The 19,277-nt window shown below is 47.5% G+C and overlaps 1 protein-coding gene across 16 annotated transcripts in view; it reads right to left on the reverse strand.

Moving 5' to 3' along the window:
• PEG3 (paternally expressed 3) overlaps positions 1 to 17,036 on the reverse strand; it is a 31,708-nt gene extending 14,672 nt beyond the window's left edge. For 2 of the 16 annotated variants that reach the window (XM_081217317.1, XM_081217325.1), the window contains exons 1-4: positions 16,345 to 17,036; positions 10,140 to 12,887; positions 6,265 to 6,400; positions 2,396 to 2,474 (exon numbers count right to left, since the gene is read on the reverse strand). The gene's annotated coding sequence lies outside the window, so the exon portion shown is untranslated. Of the gene's footprint in view, positions 1 to 1,727; positions 1,846 to 2,395; positions 2,475 to 6,264; positions 7,735 to 10,139; positions 12,888 to 16,344 lie in introns of those variants that run through there. The other 14 variants (XM_081217323.1, XM_081217321.1, XM_081217322.1 and 11 more) reach the window with 14 other exon arrangements.
• Positions 17,037 to 19,277: the final 2,241 nt, after the last annotated feature.

The raw sequence follows: 19,277 nt of genomic DNA on the forward strand, positions 1-19,277 counted from the left end.
ACATACAAGTGTCCCAGAAGTTGAGGACCAGGCAGCAGTGTGGGGCTGCCCGACAAGGGTGCCAACAATGCTTTGTGAACAGGCCAAGGGCAGAAGAGAGCCATCAAACCCCAACACACACACACACATGCACAGGCAGGCGTTAAGGCACCACACACACCCATGTGAGGAGTGAGCTCTGCTACTAACTGGTTCTGTGACCCTGGGCCACACAGCCTATGTCCTGCAGTCTGTCCCCTTATCTTCAAGATGGGAACAACAGACCTACACCCCTTCTAGAACTGTGAGGCTTAAACAGGCCAATACACCTAAAAGGCCTAACCACCCAGCACACAGCACATGGGGATGCCCAAGGTGCTGGCCGTTACTAAAATGGAACGTCGGTATTTTTTCTTAGCAAAAACGGAAAGGGGGTCGTGAGGGGCTCAATCCTGCCATTTCGGAGCATTTCTTCCCCTAACATGGTTGTTAAAACAGCATACAACACGTGAAAGGTAGAAGACCACATAAACATGTTAAACGTGCTCAGCTCTGGGTAATGCGAGGGCAAGCGCTCTTCACTTCTCTGAACCTGCGCCATTACTAAGTTAAATTCAATGAAATTAAAAGTTCAGCTCCTCTGTCACACCAGCTACACTCCAAGTGCCAGTGGCTACCCTACTGCACAACACGGAACATCTCCCTTGTGGGGGAAAGTTCTATTGGCCAGAGTGGCTAGACAGCGTCTGAGTTTGCAGGAAAGCTCAGGACCCCTGCGTCAGCAGTGCCCACCCTTCTGAGGAGCGTCTGCCCCACAGCCCAGCCTTGGGCTCGTGCTAACACCACGTCCTCTGGGAGCCTTCCCGAGACTCACTTCCTCTACTAGTGTTCCAAGCACTTGCTGCATTTGGTCTTAAATATTTGAGCTTGCTTGCCTGTGCCCCCACTGTTAACTCTGGTAAAGGGATGAGAGACAAACTTTTCCATCACTGGAAAAGTCAGGTATCAACACTGATAGAGCATGTTGAAGATAACGTACGCAAACCCATTTTAAAATTGGTTTTAGACACAGGCATGCATTCTTACTACAGGCCTGCAGAAGCACAGTGCAGTTTCTGGGTTAAGTTCTGCGGCACTGTTTCCAAAAGAACACCCTGGCGTTTCACTTACCCTCAACTGCCCACTTTTCTACCAGCCCCTTCCCGGTATTCCCGACAAATAGGCATGGGGAGCACTGGGAGGTATATGTGGAGCTCTCTTACAGCGCTGCCTAGCACAGAGGGGGAAGGTTAAATGAAGTACCAGTGGACCCACAGAAACCCTACACAGGTGATAAACACCTATTATTCACATCAATGGTGAGAATGTGATCCAGCGACCATCAGGCTTCTTCACACCCCTGCACATCCTCCTGCTTTTATCAACCTTGTCAAATATCTAGCTTGCCTCCACAGAACCAGCTTTCTACTTTGATAATCCTCTGTATCATTTATTTCCTTACTTGTCTTTATTTTAGTATCTGCCCCCTCCCTTCTTAAGAAAACTTTTTAGACCAAGTATAAAAGCTGATTTTCCATTTTCCTTTTGGTCTAACGTAACCAACTAAGGCTATACGTTTCCCTTCACCTAAACCATTTTAGTTGCATGTGGTTTCTATTATGTAGCCTTGTTATTAGTGGTCAGCCACAACTGGAGCAAGAAAGTAGGCAATACAGGAAAGAAATCTAGGTTTGGGTGAATTAACTTACCTGACAGTTTTGTACTTCTGGCTTTACTTCCAGAGAAGAACAAAACCACATGCAGCAAAAATTCTTTTTTGTTTTAAAAGGAAAAACCAGTAAGTTAAAAAGAATTTTTTTTTAATGTCTAAAGAGAAAACAAAAGGTGTTTCAATTATTCAGTCTCAAAGTAGCCTTCATCATTTGGGCATGAATGCAGGGGACTCCCTCCAGACAGTGGTGGGCTCCGCTCCGCCCCATGTAAACTGCCCTCCCACTCTCTCTGCATTGTCCTCTGGAGCTTCAGCACCAACCACACAGATGCACCTCCATTCGGAGACCCTGGAGACCCTGCCACTCCCGCCCTGCCGGCCCTGCCCTCCTCGATGACAGACAGGACACTAGATAACACCCTGCTGGGCAGGGGAAAGAAAGGGCAAGCGTCCAGGCTCTGGAGAGCTGGTGAGACAGCTGGGACAAGAGAACACCTTCGAGTTTACCCAGCAACTGGCTAAAAGGGACTCTGCCCTGACAAGAGCAGGGCCCTCAAAAGCCAGCAGGCCTGTGCGGGACAGAGGGGTGGGCAGGGAGCCCAAGGCTGCTCTGTGGCATCCAATTCCAGAGAGAACTCCGGTCCCCTAGATGACAGCAGTGCCACCTCTCAGAGGCCACAGGACACCCTTGGGTACATAAATCACCTGTTTGGGAATAGGATCCTTTCTGGAACTTCAGAACAAGTGTTCTTATCCACAGGAACAGAGTCAAAATGCCAGGGACCTGCAGACATTTTAAAGAAATACATGGACACATAAACATGGAAGAAATGTAAAGAGTGTCAGAGAATTCACTCTCCAAATGGCTGTGGACTGAGATAGCATTGGGGGTGAGGCCTTATATACCATATTCAAGAAAAGGCCCATTCCCATGTCATACAAACCAACCAGAGACAAGAAGCAGAAAGCTTTCAAATTTTATGAAACCAGAATAATTAAAACATCTAAGACACAGAGAGCACTAGCAAACTGCAGACCAAACTCACTTATAAAAGCAGACAAAACAGGCTTAACACTGTGACTAATGAACATCATTCTACAGAGTTTCAGCCAATTACAAGAAAATCTGGGGCATGAACAAAGAAAGATATAAAATTATCACTCTCTTATGTAAGACCATCCACTCAGATATTGCAAATCAGTGGAAACAGACCTTATAATAATAATTTAGTAAGAAACCCATTTATAACGGACTCCCTAAATATGTACCGACAATAACCAATTTGAAAAAATGGGAAGAACTCCATTGTAAAAATACAAAAGATTTAACAGAAGAAGACAGCACCCATAGGAACAAACTTATACATTATATTGCAATAGAAAAGGCAATATAACCAGAGAGACACAGGATAATCATGGGAGATATACGGATCTAGCATATGAAAGCTCTAAATACCCCCCCAAATTAACCTATACTACCTAGTGGAATTTCAAAGAATATAAATGTTGGGGAACTTGACAATGGTTCTAAAGTTGACCTGGAAGAATTTCACTTGGATCAATATTTTGAAAGTTCATACATCAAAAGGCCAACAAACCACACACACAAAAGAAGTATCTTAATATAATCTCAGGGTTAAGAAAGTTCTTTTCTAGTATGATGCCTAAAGGCAGAAAGATGACATAAAAGTAACAAATGATGTTCTTGTCTATACCATCAAAGCCAAAGCAATAAATCAACCACCTAAAAAAACACCAAAAAGGACAAAAAGACTGATTCACTTAAGAATTGTAATATAAGTTTACTGTATGTACACAATTGAGTATGTAGGACTCTATGAAAGTGGCATTAAAAAATAGTGAGGAATGTATATAGATTACTTCAATAAATAATAATGGTAATAGGAGATCTAGCCAATCATTCACTTGGGGAAAAAGGTCACAACATATATGAGAATGCTAAAACTAAAATCAAAATAAAATAAATAAAAGATTAATTTTTATAATCCTGGAGCAGGGACGGGATCTTCTAACCTGACAATAAAATTGGGAAACAGGGACAACTTTGACCTTGTATACATACTTCTCTAATCACATTATTTTTTCTTCCCACTACGCATGTGTGAAGCATAAAGCACCAGTAGGTAAAAACTATACTTAAGAACTGTAGGCTTAAAAAGTTTGATAAGGAAGCAACAATTTTGCTAAGAAAATATAAATATTTGGCAAACCTAACTCAGGAAGCAGAGGAAAATCCAGGGAAGAAATTTAAAAAGATGAAATGATCGAAGGAGCAACTTCCCATAAAATTTCCATGAGCGAAGTATTTACCATGTTATAAAAACCCTTCCAGAGCACAGAAGAGAGATGGAGGACTTCCTGCTCATTGATAATATGACGATGTGAACACCCATAAATATCCTGTCACAAGGTAGATACCAACTTCTTTGCCGAAAATTCACCTATTCCTTTTCTCAAGAAATTCAGGACTAGAGTCAACAAATGGGATCTTTGTTAATGCTCAATATTTTCTGACCAGGCCAACGAAACAGCCCTTGGTCAGCAAGGGCGTTGAAAAAGAAAAGATTTTTAATAGAAAAACCGGAACAACAGTGGGACCTTACCTACTCCTTCCCACAATGGCAGAGGAAATTCACTTGAGAGTAAGAAAGGGCCTTGGGAACAGAATAATCATAAAGATAGATAACATACATGTCGTGTGAAGAAAAAGCTGGCATACACCTATCCTGCAAATTTTATAAAGGGCAAATTGGTTACTGATCAAAATTAAAAAATGTGATATCCTGTCCTATTAATTCTACTTCTATGAATTTATCCCAGAGATATGTAATGACATATGTGCAAGAATATATTCATTGAAGTACTGTTATGACAATGGGCAAAATATGGTATGTTTATATTATGATTATGAAACCTTTTAAAATAATGAGGCAATTGTAAATAAATGGATATGAGATGACCTCTAAGGTAGTTAAGTGCAAAATGGGACACACCAATGTGCATAGCATTCTAAGGAACTATAAAAACAGACATCATTTACTTAGACGATTTCTGGAAGGACACAGAAGAGACTATTAATAGTGATTAATAGTGATTGCCCCTGGGGAAGGGAACTGGGGGCCAGGGAAGGAAGGGTGACTTAACTTTTTCATTGTATATTCCCCTTTTGTTTTTATTTATTTTTATCATGACATGTATTACCTAGTCAAAAAAATAAATTCACAGTTAAAACAAAATAATAAACAAAAGCACGAGTGGAGGCCTCTCGAGACTGTGCTGCCCGCTGAGTGGGTGCTGGCAGCACTACCACCTGAACGCTGAGGGGTCTCCTCCCCTCCCTGCCCACCACCCCACCCCACCCCACCCCCACCCTGGTCTGAGTCCAAGGTCACACCCTACACTGGCCGTTTGCAGACGATATGATAGGCAATTTAGAAACCTCCAAAAAATCAACTTTGAAACTCCTCAGACCCAAGAAGTACTTAGGGAAACTGCAGCCCCAAGCTGAAATAGCACTCACAACTCTAGCAACTACTAGTACATAAATGCAGTGCCATTCCCTATCCTGACGATTCCTCTTCTGAACTCGAACTGACAGACCTATGTGCCCACGAGCACAGAGACACAGTTCACAAGGGTGTTCACAGAAGCACAGTTTACAACAGTAAAGAACAGGGACAGACAGGAGAATGTTTGAGCAGATTCAATGGCAGAGACCACTGACTGCTATGCAGCAGACGTGAAAATAAGAACGGTACACATTTTCCACACTATAAAAACCAATCAAAATAAAAGCAAACCAGAAAAGGAGGGGGAAAAATATTTTGCAACATAGATGACAGTTAATAGGTCTTAGAAAGCAGTGAAAAAAGTAAGTGGCTCCACATGAAAATAAAGAACATTAATACACAGTTCATAAAATTAGTGATAGGAGCCAATATCTATATCAGAAATCAAAGAAATGAAAAATATTATAGTGAACACTTTTTACGCTTACCAAATGGTCAACTATTTCAAAATAAAAATCAGTGTTGGTGGGAAGCCAGCTGGTACAAGTGTGAATCCTATTTCTGGATATCATTTTGGCATATATCTAAAAAACATTAAAAATGCCTATTCCTTTTGAAACAGCAAGTCTCCACCTAAGGACAAAGACACTCAAGTAGATAAAAATACGTTAAAAAAAAAAAAAGCTACAAAGTCAGCTGCCCACCACCACTCTAAGTCCTTGTACGTACATCTACTCTCAAATATGTTGCAGGTGATGGCAGGTGACATAACTTCACCCAAGGAGCACTTCTGGGAACGTGCCACTATGCAATGGCGGTCCTAACACAGGGCAGATCCCTGCACAGCAACCAGAGGCAAAGCAGGGACAGGAAACACTGGTCAACGTTCTCCTACAGGGTTACCTGACTGCAGGTGGCTCCTCAGGAGGAGGCGAGTGACCCAGCCCTCAGCCCCGACTCACACTGTCCTCCGCTGGCAGCCCAAAGGGCACCCAGGAGTGAGGCCAGGTGCTGAGTTAGCACCTGCCAGGGCCCCATACTCACCTCACCCTTGGGAAGACCCAGGTGAACTCCTCTGGTGACAGCGACTCTGGCCAATCGAAAGCATAACTGCTCTGCCCACTGCGCCCCCACTTCCCCAGTCCAGCTTCTGCCTCCATGGCAACAGCCATGCCTACCACTGAAGAGGACAGAAGATATGTGTCGGGGGTGGCTGAGAGGAAGAAAGCATCAGGGAAGAGTCATCCACGGGCTTGCCTGGCATGACCAAAGGCAGCGTTGAGGCCGAGGGGGACGCCTGTCCAAGGACGGCCCAGAAAGGCCATCACAGAATCAAGATGTGCTGGGGGACGCACAGCCCAACAGAGAAAGGGAGCACCTGTACTTACGCCAGGCCGCAAAGTCCCTGAGGCAAGGACTACGTCGCCTTTCTGATCACTGTATTGTTACCTTCACAGGACTGGCACGTAGAGGGTGTTCAATAAACTGTGTGTTTGGGTTTTTTTCTACTTAGATGCAAAAACATTTAAACCCAATCTAGAAAAGTCTAAATGGTAGCCCTTGACCATGAAAGGTTATTCCAGGAATACAAGGATGATATCCCATTAGGGTAGGCTGTTATATAAGGGATTAGAGGGGGAAGGGGATTCCATGAGCACTGTCGCACGTTACAAAGCATCTGCAAACTTCAACCTTTCCTTGTATGTCCCTAGCAAAGAGTAAGACTAGGAGACCATCTAAACACAATAAAGACTTACCTCAAATGCAAGCAAGCATTAAACACTAAAGGTAGGGAAGCCCTCCACCATACCCACCATTCAGCACTATTTTGGAAGTCCTAGCTAATGCAACTGATAAAAAAGAAGTGAAAGGTATAAATGTGGAAAAAGCATTATTTTGAATTCAAAAACCTTGTCAGTTAATACAGCAAGAAAAAAAATGCCAGGAATAGAAAAATAAATAAACCAATTCTCATTAATAAATTCAGTAAAGTATTTGCAACTCCAAATAAAATTTTTTTAATGTACAGAAGGACACAGAACAGGTCCTAAATAAATGACGACATATGTTTTTGCACAGGACCATGAAAATTGTTGTCAATCCTCCCTGAATATAAGTTAAAATCCAAAAAAATGTGGGAGTTTTGACAAACTGAGAATCCAGTTTCTCCAGAAGACTAAATGTACAGAAATATCAAGACAATTCTGAACAAGAAGGTATGTGTGCAGCAAGGGTGGGGGATTGTCTATAAAGTGACCCAAACATATAAGAACATAAAGTATTCTTTCCAACACAAGGATGGGGGTGCAATGACAAATACACTGATGGAACATAATACACTCCAGAATCTGACTCGTGTGAAAGTATATACACATGTGGGAATTTAGTTTATAGTAAAGAAAGACTTTTAAATCAAGAAAAGCATTAACTGTTTAAATACTAACTAGGAACTTCCTTAGGAGTAAATGATAAAGGGTCATTTTAAGGAAAGTGGCAAGAAAAGTCAGCCAACACTTCCATTTCTGACCAGCTATTCGAGTATGGATTTCTAAGAAGGTTGGAGCAGGCCTCTGTCTGACATTAGGAAAGACCAATAACAGCAGTGCCAGTGTCTGGCCTCTCCTCCAAGAAGTTCGGTATTTCATCTCTAGAAGGCAAAGGCCACTAAGGCCAATGACAAACATACTTTGTTCTCAGAAAAATAAATCATTGTCCTCAAAAGAGAGCATTCCTCCAAAATTTCATCATGCAAAAAGAAATGAAAACAGATAAAATCTTTAAGAAAATGTCATGTAACATTAAGTCATGTTGCCAAGAAACTTTGTAGCTTTATTTTCTGATTACAAACATAGAAGACAGTACAACATTCAAACATTACAGATTATCCAGCGTAGAAACTGCAAGCCACGTCCAGTGATCCTATTTGTTCCTGTACTAAACCTCTTAAAGTCTGTACAGATAACATCTTGTTTTTACCAAAATGAGATCATACCAGGAGTTCTGTGTGTATTTTTAAACCCAGTAATTTTTGATAGACATCTTTCCAACCAGTACATATAGATTGATATCATTCTTTCTAAAGGCCACATAGTCTTCCATTCTATGGATATACCAGTTTATTTACACTTGATGGAAATGACCAATGTAAAAAATGTTTAAAGCATTAAATGAAAATACAAGGGCATAAAATTATACAGCATATGTGGCATTCTTACTGCAAATATACTCATTTATATGTACACAGAAAACAATGAGGATGTCCACACAATGGAATAAAATGAAGTTTTGGAAATCAAAGCTGCAGATGGAGATGTATTTATACAGAAGTTATTGTAGATGTTGTTAAATAGCTGCACAATATTACGTTCACACACACACAGAAACACGCATATAATGGAGACTGTAAACGTGATGGGCACGTGACATGAGCTCACCAGATGGCACACCATGCACTCTCCCACAACCAAATATTACTGCCTAACACCCCACATACTTCACTCTGGTAGCCTGAGTTTGAAGTGTTAGTGAATTGGGCATGATCTCATTTACGTAAAAAAAACCCAAAAAACCAAAAAACTACATAGGTACTTAAACGTATGGAAGTACATACAAAACCAAACTGGAAGAAAACTTCCATAAAAACTTGTATGAAGACCATGCATAAAGTGGGGAAAATCGAAAAAATAAATGATTAATAAAAGATACTTCATTTTGCATTTCAACTTAGAATGTTAGTTTAAGTTCACCATCAGAAAAAAAAACCCTGAATATAAATTTGGAAGTTCAGCTGCTGTCTGTCCGTCCTCTCCTCTGCGCCAGTCACTGCGCATCAGCACCCCCTCCCCTGGGTGGCTCTCCCCTCTCCGACCACCCACAGTGCTCCCATGGAGTCCTCCCCTCCCCACACACCCTTCGGGCCAGAGCACCACTGCTGGGGCGCCACACCTAGACCCCGACCTCACTGCCAGCTGTCCTCTCGGTCTCACTGTTCACACTCAGTTCTGGCCACGTGGCAAACCCATCAGCTTTGTTTCTGGGCCTGGAGGTGGGCTCCCACACACCCTAGTTACTGAAGCTCCCACATCTCCCTCCGCACTCTCTCTGCAGCAGGAGTCCTAGCGTGAGTCAAGTAGTACCCAAGGGCAGGATTTTAAAAGCCAAAGGTCTGACCACATTCAGAGGACGGGGGCGAAGACGGGGACACACAGGGACCCAGCCTGACTCTGGTCGTAGGGGCCAAGAGAGGCCACTAACTCCAAGGAAAGGGAAGGAGAGGAGACAAACAAGGACAGCTGGTCAGAAAAAGGATTCACCCTCCACACCGGGCAGAGGGGCTTACGGGGTTCCAGCTGTTCTTCAACCTCCAAAGACCTGTTCTTAAATGCACGGGACATCTAAGCATGAAACGTGTGCGTCGTAAGCACTGTATGCAGAGTTAGTTTCGGGCAAGAGCTGGACTCCAACCACAGGGCAGTGGTCCTGCCTGCTGGACAAGTGTTGCCACTGTGGCCCATGTGGAGGTGTTTATGCCATTCTCTTGAGTATTTTATAGCCCTTTACTTCTATTTCATAAAAATGCATAGAAAACAAAAGCACAGTCTCACAATTAATTCATCTGAAACAAAGATGGAAGTCATCAGGCACCCCTGCCACAAGTGGGGGGGTCTTTGGCCTCAATCAAAGGACCAGTGGGTCAAGTGTCCAACTGAACTGGGAGGAACTAGTGGTGGCTGGAAATGTGGTTGGATGCGTGAGGAGAGGTAAAGAAATTCTGTGGCCTCCTGTGTGACCTCAGGTTCCCCACATCCCACCACGAGTGAGAGAAGCTCATGGTCTCTTCTCCAAGCCCGTTTCTACTTACTTAATTTGGTGCCTCATCACAGCGCACCTAGATTCAGCCCCTCTCTCATTCTACCTACCTCATTAAAGGGGGCTGGAATTGAGAACTTTAAAGTCACGAACCGAGGAAGTTACTTTCTTCGCTTCTCAGGGACAGCAGGGTGTGCGGTCTCTTCTCTGCTCTTGTTTGCTCCTTTCTCCTGCCTCTTTCTGCAAACCGACATTCTCTCCTTCAGCACCACGTGGAGGGAAGTGCTGTCCCAGCCTGGGCCCGCCTTACCTCCCGGATCAGGTACCCAACACTGCCAGCTGGGCCAGCCCGTGCCTCTGCTCACCCCCTCTCCGACATTACGAGTGCACACTACAGCTCGATGCCTTCTAGGGTGTGGCTCTCAAGCCTGGGGTGCCTGGGAGAAAGGCACCAGCCTTTCCGGGGTGGGTATTTAGGAGGTCTGTGGCTCCCCAGGAAACAGCCATCCAGGAAGCATGCCAAGAGCCGTACTTTGAGAACCACTGCTCTAGGCTGATGCGTCCAGTGTGGTCCAGTCAACCATGAACAGGTACATGTGGACAATAGAGGCTGTTTGGGTAACAATTTCACAGGGGAATGTGAGCATGGAGTAAACAACCACTACCCCTACCAGACCAGCCACGACTCCACCCTCTGGACTCTCAGGTGGCTCCTGGCACATAGTCGCCATGTCGCCCTGGGCTTACCTCCATCATATACACTGAGCACTTACCACTCTGCAGCAAAAGTTCCTTATCGTTGTCCATTCTGGAGGAATTTCCCAAAAAATTTCAAAAAAGAGGAAACAGTAACTAAGAGTTTAGTTTTATGGTCAGCCCCCAAATGATTCAAAAAAAGAGTTACTTTAAAGAGATAAAACCTCTTCTGTGCCAGTAGGACATATCTGACCAATTTTTACATCAGTAACTGGCTGATCAGATTTTTTTTTTTTTAAAGGGGTGAGGGCATGAAAAGGCAGACCACAAAGCACGGTTCATTTAACCATCTATAGGAGAGCACACGCTACTCTGGTCAGACCTAATGTGAATGGAGACTGGGGAGGGCGGGGGCTGCAGACAAGGGGCTTCTGGTGTCCTGGTGACCCTAGCAAGAGCTTCATTGCAACCAGATGGTATCCCCAGGCGACCTTACAGGCCAGTGCTACCAAAGCTTTTCCACATCCTCTCATTCTGATTCCATACTCACCAAGCGAGCTCTCACTATGGCTTCCTTTCCCATTTAGGTCTGCCTACAAGGAGAGAATGTGCTGATCATGCGTACTTTTGAATATCTGGGTTCCTGTGGTAGTGTTCTCCCACCATGAATCGATTACCAAAATTGAGAAAACAGGAACATCGTATTTGATCACACTATTTTCCAACATAAACCAATAATTCATTATGGCTTAGCTTCGTTAACGTGGATCTACTGATGTAAAATGAGTCCTCAGGTGAAGTAGGGCCCCTGAGTCTGCAAAGGCTTGAGCGCCAGACACTGGACCGCTGTCTGGAGCATTCACCAAGGCCAGAAAAAACCAACCCACCCCCGGGGGCTCATTGAGACAGCATGTTAGTCTTTCCCTGGGTGGTAATATGCCATCAGCATGGCCGCCAATCTTGGTAAGCATGTTTTCTTACTCTCTACTTAATTGGAGTTCTCATTCAATAGACACTGAGACCACGGATTATGTCACTCACTTCCAGAGACCCGAAGTCCAGCAGGATCATGTCCCAGATCAGGCACAGTATCAATGCTTGCTGACAGAATGAGCAATATTTGGCTATTTTGCTCACTTCCCCCCATGATATGATTCACTGAGTAGGGTCTGAATCAGTCGGCAAACCATGAACAAAGAGTACAAGCCCTACTGAGTCCCTTTCTTCAGTACCTCTCTCAGATCCATCCAATTCACTTATCCCTCTTCTGTGACCCTAACCCAAGCCACCATCTCTCACCCAGACCTGAAGTGGTCTTCCTGGACCCACTGTTTCTACCCTCCCCTTCTGGACCCTGAAACCAGATGATATTTTTAAAACACAAATCTGATTATCATGGTGCTGCCATGGTTAGGTACCTCCATGGCTTCCCATGGTGCTTCAGACCAAGCCCAATTACCTACCATGGATTGCAAAGCCTTTCACAGTGCAGCCCCACTTTACCTTTTTCTCACCTCAAACACCACTCTTTTCTTTCTTTTGTTCTAGGCTTCTAGCCTAGACTAGATCCTGGACTCCCAGCTCCCTTAAGACTGCTCTTCTCACAACATACTACCATCCACCACGCTTCAGGGCTCAGCTTTAATGTCCCTCACCTTCTCAGGGAGACCCTACATGGCCTCTCCCAGATTAAGTTAACTGCCTGAAGTGAACCTTCTCTTTCAAAGGCATGAATCACACAATTATTTTTTCAATGTCTTTCATTACCCAAAAGACTATGAGCTCCAGGAAAACACTTCCTTTTCCACTTGGGGCCATGTTTGATAGATGAATCAATGAATTTCTCATGTTTCTTTATTCACCCAATAAGAAAGAAAGGGCAGGCCTGAAGGAGTAGCTGAATGTTGCGAAGACCAAGGAGAATTTGGTGAACACATGATCCACCAGAAGAGCCTGTGCATTCTCAGAGAGCACACAGGGTGCTCGTGTGGCCATACGGAACACGTGTACAGTAGGAAAGTGTCAGGTTGAGGAAGGACGTGCTCACTTCAAGGATGGGCGTGGCACCGTGAGGAGGGAACTCAGCTCACCTGGACACCGCCACCTGGCGTTTGGACCTAGTCCCTCTTCCTCTTGCACGTCGTCTCGGAGAAGAGACAGAGCTGGGGAAGGAAAAGAAAACGTGAGACACCGAACTTACTTCCCAATTACTGAAGTTCCAGGCTGGAAATGACCCCACACAGCTGCATCTTTACCTCCTACAGTGGTAGAGGTAAAATGAGACCAAGAAGAACAGCTTCTCCTCCCAGGGTGGAAGGGCCATCGGCATTGCTCCCTGGGGTGTATGTTGTACCCTGGCTATAATCATAGCTTTTTTCCAGTGAGGGTATGTCAATCGTGTGCAAGCCAATCTCTGAGTGTCTTAGAAACTTCTCTAATAAGCAGAGCAAAACAGTAAAGACTTGGGATTGAGAAGTCCTATTTAAGACCCCAATCTCCCATTTATTAGCTACGCTGCACTGGCCATCCCTCTAAACGCAAGGGACACATACTGCAGGTACAAATTGGAGGGAAAAAATGGCTTAGAAGGTAGTATTATTTACTGCTAATTACGTGCCTCATACAGTGCTTATTAGCACCTTACTTTTAGCATCTCTGTTAATTCCACCACAACATTATTTTCTACTTATTTCACACACAAAAAAGCAGAGGCTCAGAGAACTCAACCTCAGAACTCATGGCAATTACAGATCAACTAACGTCAGGTTGGAAAACAGTACATCTACAGACATTTTTCATGGAAACCTTGTGGAATAATGATATAGGCACCCCTTAGAAAGGTGAGTAAAACTCCAGTTCTGCCATGCGATAGCCAGTGATGCAATGCCAGAAATTTTACTGTGCTGTACATCTAAGTAGCATGAAAAACTAGCTTATATTACAATCTTAATGCTATTATCATCAACATTACCAGTAGATAATGGTATTATTAGTTAACCTTACACAATAGTTGAGGTTGTCAACATGATCCCGGTGGACACAACATGTTTCAAGTCCCACTGTGCCTCAGATCATGCGTTCGATCAATCAGAGGCCCCTAGGGGACGCACCTTCAGGACTATGGCTCTGGTTTATGTTAACGCTATCAGTCATGGGCGGATATATAACTAGGTCCCGCCCACAAACAAGGAATCCAGGGCTGCTCCCTCTCGCCCCGCCCCTCCCAGCCCCGCCTCACCTGCCAGCCCCTCCCCCGTCCCATCATTTCTCACGCCACGCCTCCCTCAAAACCGTCCGCGCTCCACATTCTCCAAGGCTGTCTACGGGCTTGAGGCCTTTTCCTTCACGTCACCTCCCACCGCCCTCAGAGCCTGCCACCCTCTCCTCCGCCTTCTCACTTAGATCCCCCCCTTCCCCAAATCTGTTAAAATTCCCACTTTCCTAAGTGACCCCGGCCATGTGCAGTTGAAACCCGTCCCACAGTCCCAGGGACAAGGCTCTGCATGCCCTCCAGGGAACACGGCGCCGTCGCGCGGCAGCCAAGATGTGCCGCAGCGGCAAGCAGCGGCCCACCTGGAGCCTGCGCAGCGGAGACGGCGGGGTGAGTTCCATCTCCCAGGACGCCATACACAGCCCGCCCCGCACTCCTACTGGCACTCAATATGGCGCATGCGCAGAAAGCAAGGGCCGCAGGGCTCCGCAGCCCTGTCCTCGGGCCCGCCCCCTATAGCCGGCCCAGTGTCAGTCAAGATGGCGCCTGCGCAGTAGGCCTCGGCCGCCACCTGTCGGCCGGCAGAGCACTAGGTAGGCAAGGGTCTGCAGCCCCTCCCTCGGGCTGCCCCTGCAGTACCACCGTCATTCAAGATGGCGCCTGCACAGTAAGCTTCAGCTACCACTCCTAGGCCAAAGTACACAGCGCTAGATGGGAAATGGTCTGCAGTGCCCTGTTACTCATACAAAGCATAAAAGCCCCTCCCTTGGGCCCACCCCAGCAGACAGCACCGCTAGCATTCAAGACGGCGCCTCCACAGTAAGCCTTGCTCGCCTCCTGTCAGTCAACAAACAGCACTAGAGTGGACAGGGCTCTGTAGCCCTCCCTCGGCCTGCCCCCTGCAGCCCCACAGTCGTTCAAGATGGCGCCTGCGCAGTAAGCCCTGGCGCCACCTGACGGCCAACAAACAGTGCTAGAGTGGGCAGTGCTCTGCAGCCCCTCCCCCGGCCCGCCCCCTGCAGCTCCGCCCTCATTCATAACGGTGCCTGCTCAAATAGCCTAGGCGCCACCTGTCGGCCAACAAGCACAGGATCAGAGTGGGCAGGGCTCTGCAATGCTGTCTGTCCCCAAAGACGGCTCGCGGCCCCACCCCTTCAGCCCAGTTGACAGGGCACCTGCGAAACACGGCTGGGCGGCACCCCCCGCCCCAGCCCTCCCCCAGCCAAAAGATGCAGCCAGAAACATCCCAAGGTGAAAGCAGTCCGGGAAGGCAACGACAGGGCAAGGAGTGATGCTCTGCAACCCCCAGACCAACCAAGGAGAAACAGCGGGCACAATGACAGCCCGTAGCCCTGTCCCTCAGGACAGCTCTCCAGCAACAACAGTGTTGGCAAACTCTGGGCCACATGGACCCTGCCGATAAAACAGCCCCCCAGTCACCAGCCGTCGCCCAATCTCAAGTCAGACCTCAAAACCTACGCTAGTCAGGGTGGCACGTCGCGGCAAGCGTCGGCGGCAAGCGTCGGCGGCAAGCGTCGGCGGCCAGGCCTGTGACCAGCAAATACGGTGTGAGGTAGCAGGACCCCTGCAGCCTTCAATCACGGCAAAGAACACAGGGCACCGCTACCCTCAGCCCCGCCCCTGTGGCCACCCAGCCGAGACCAGGCCGCGCATGCGCAGCGATCCTCAGCCGCCCCCATCAAAGATGGCGCAGAGGTAGGCAGGGCTCGACCAGTCGATCTCTTTTGAGACCTGAAGTCAAGACAGCCCTTGGCCCCACCCCAGCCCGCACCAACCAATCAGGACAGCGCCTGCGCAGCCACTCTTATCCGACATATCAAAAGTGACGCCAGGATGGGCGGGCCCGCAGTCTGTCACCGCCCAGAGAAAAACATCCCGCAGGCACGATTGCCCTCGGCCCCGCCCCATAGCTCCTCCCGCCGCCACTGCGGCAAGCAAGCCCCGCCCCCAAAGACCGGCAAGGATGCAGGGGCGTCCAGAGGGGACCTGGCCAATCTGGAACCCCGTGGGATGGGGTGTCCTCTGCAGCCCTCCGACCAAGCTGAGGAAACGGGAGGGCGGGGCGCGTGGTGGGGGGCGCACTGAGCCTTCCCGCGCTCGTTAGGGATGGCCCGCCACTTCTCTGGCACCCACCCCAGCGGACTGCGGTGACAGGAGCCCGCGGCCTTCCCGCCCCCTGCCCAGGACGGCCAGCCATCCCTGTCCCCCACTACGCCCAGGAAAGGTGGCACGGGAGCCCCCACCACAGACTCCGGCCGGCAGCGCAAGATGGCGCCGCTGCGGCAAACGCGGCAGCCCCCGCCCGCTGACCAGGGTCCGAACCTCCGGCGTCCCATCCCCGCGCACCGTCCAGACGCGGATGTGCGGGCCGAGGCGGCCGGACTCACCTCACCACACCGCACCTCAAGGCACCGCCCCGCCCCTGGCCGAAGGTCGGCCACGGCGCAGCCCGCGCACAGTCTACTGCCCCCACACGGCCCCGGGCACCCGGCGGCGCCACCAGCCCATGGTGGACATGTCCACTCTTCCTCTCCGACCTCGTCCTCCCGCAGCTCCCGGCGTCTGCACCGAGCCCTGGCCCGCGACTCCTTGTCAGGCTCTCCGCAGAGGCGGGGCCCCGGCGCGGGCAAATCAGAGGCAGCGCTACGCGCCCTGGGCCCCCTCGCCACGCCCCCAAGCCCTGCCAATCAGGCCGCGGTTGCTGTGGCGATGGCTTGGCGCGAAGGCAGGAGGCTGACGTCAACGGAGCCAACGCTAGGGGCCCTGAGGAAGGGTCTGGAAAAGGGGGAGGGGGAATGGGTGTGCGACCCCCAAACAAAGAAGGGGGGTGACGCGGAGAAAGGCCCGCTAACGACTCCCAAACGCAAAACCTCTGAAGAAAAAGAAAAAAAAAAACCCATACATTTGTCTAAGAAAATGAAAATCCGGCGGACAAAAATATGTATGTCGAAGTTAAAGACAAACGAGAAAGTGGGAGACGAGACTTTTCCGCCTGGGACACATGAAAGACACGGGGCTAACTTCCCTAATAAACGAAGACCTCTTGGAAACCGATATGGTAAAGACCAAACCAAGCCAGAAAAATGGGCAAAAAGGGAGGAAACTGGCAATTCACAGGAAAATACAAATGGCTGACAGACCTACAGGACAAAACTCACGACCTGACTCCCAAAGAAACGTAAAACCGAGAGCCCGGACCAGCACGGTTTAGCGGATGCTCTCCTGAGGCGGCCTCGCGCGTCGCCGCCTGGGACAGGCTGGGTCAGTCCCACCCGTGGTCCACCCAGACCGTCGGCCGCGCAGGGCACACAGACGCGTGAGGAAACCCGTGTGCGGCGGGAAACGACGAGTAGCGCCGCTCGGGACGAACGACGGCCGAGGACTCAATAGAGTTAGTCAAACACTCAAGTGGCCGAAGTTTGCAGACACGACCCGGTAAGTGTTTTCATTTGTTTGTTAAGGATGAACACACACGCAGGTAAAGCCTCTGGGAAAGTGTACAAGAAACTGTTAGCGGGTTACCTCTAGGGAAAAGGGATGAGGGGAAGGAAGATGGAGGAGGGATCTTTCCCGTCTCCAGTCCATACTCTTTGAATCTCCTGGCCAGAAATATGCATCTCTTTCCCAGTAGTAGAATCAATGAATTACAAAAAGCTCACGGATGCACCCTTTGACCCAACGATTCCACTCTCCAGGAGCTAAGGGAAACGAACTAAGCTAAGAGGTACGAAAGATTATATGCAGGCATATTCACGTAGCATCATTTTTTATTAGAAAAATGTACTCTGCGGAAGAAATAAATTGTATTCTGGCAAAGCCATACACTGCAATGTTATGTGGCCAGTTAAAATGTAATTTTTTAATTTTAAAAAAAGATTCATAAGATACAGTTAATTACAAAAAGCAGGTTACCTAAGCACAAAGAACATGATACCCAAATTTAAATTTTATACTTAGTAAGTATAAATATTTATAAATCAGTGGTTGCTGGGTACATTAAGAACTACTGGCTTTTGGGGTGGGGGATGTTTGAAACTCCCCAAGTCTTCAGCAGTCTCTTCTCACCCAGCAGTGCCACATAAACATAAAATCTGAATGAAAACATTGTGTTTGCTCTGTACCTTTGAAAATTATTCCCCGGGAGCTTCTATAGAAATTCTAGAGGCACCACTAGAAGTGACTGTGGTACTACCCTTAGGTCAGACGTTTTCAAATCTGGCCACACATTAGGATCCCCTGGGGGAGCTGTCAAACATTGCAGGTGCCCAGGGTCCCAGAGAGGTGTTTGTTTTGGAGCTCCTCAGGGGATCCTAAAGTCTGGTTATGGTTTAGGAGGTGATTTTAATGCAATCTAGGGACCCCATCCCCTCTCTCCTTCTCAAAGACCTCTATCGGCAACACAGATTTTTCTCTGGATCCCAGGTCGTTCATTCCCATCAAATATCACGTGCTCTCAGAGCTTCTCCAGCTACTACCCCTTTGCTCAGCACTCTCTCCCTGCGCCCACCAAAAAAGCCCTCTTGATAGAGTGGTCTTCTGTCACCGACTCAACAGCCTTTCCACACATTCTCTCCCCCTGGCATGCCACACGGGCTCCCTCCTTTCCACACCCCTGGAACTGCTTGGCAATTCCAGCAGTTCTCCATGTGGCTAGGAAACTTGTTCTTAATCTCACTTGATCTTTCAGTAACATTCAACATCCTCATTAAAACAAACAATGATAACAAAAACTATCTTATTTTCAGAGACACTATACTGCCCTGGTTTTCCCATGTCCTCTTAGCTGGCTTCTGCTTTGTTCAACCTCCCAAGGCTCAGAACTCAGTCACTAGCCTTCTCCATCAACGTCCACTCCCTAGGTAGCAGTCTCACCTAGCCTTATGGTTTAAATAGCACCTGCATGCCAACAGCTCCCTCTGCCCCGGAACTCTCCGCAGAAGCCCAGTCTCATATATCCAACTATCTGCTTAACAGCTGACTGTTCTACCAGGATGCCTAACAGGCAACTCAAAACATTGAAAACAAATAGTAATTTCCCTTTTCCCCGTTTCTATAAACAGCACCAGTTGCAGTAGCCAAAAATCTCGCAATTGTTCTCGATTCCCCTTTCCCTTACCATCAACATCCAATTCGTCAGCAAGTCCTGCTGACTCTACATCCGAGATACATCCCAAATTTGTCCTATGTTTTTCCTCTGCATGATAGTCCTAATTACCACGATTTCCCCTAGATATCAGCCCACTCATTTGACTACCTGCTTCCATTCCAAACCCTTCCCTCCAATATTCTCTAGACAGCATCCAGGGTGATCTTCTTTAAC

Source organism: Mesoplodon bidens (genome assembly GCF_964165515.1).
Source record: "Mesoplodon bidens genome assembly, chromosome: 18".
Lineage (NCBI taxonomy): Eukaryota > Metazoa > Chordata > Mammalia > Artiodactyla > Ziphiidae > Mesoplodon > Mesoplodon bidens.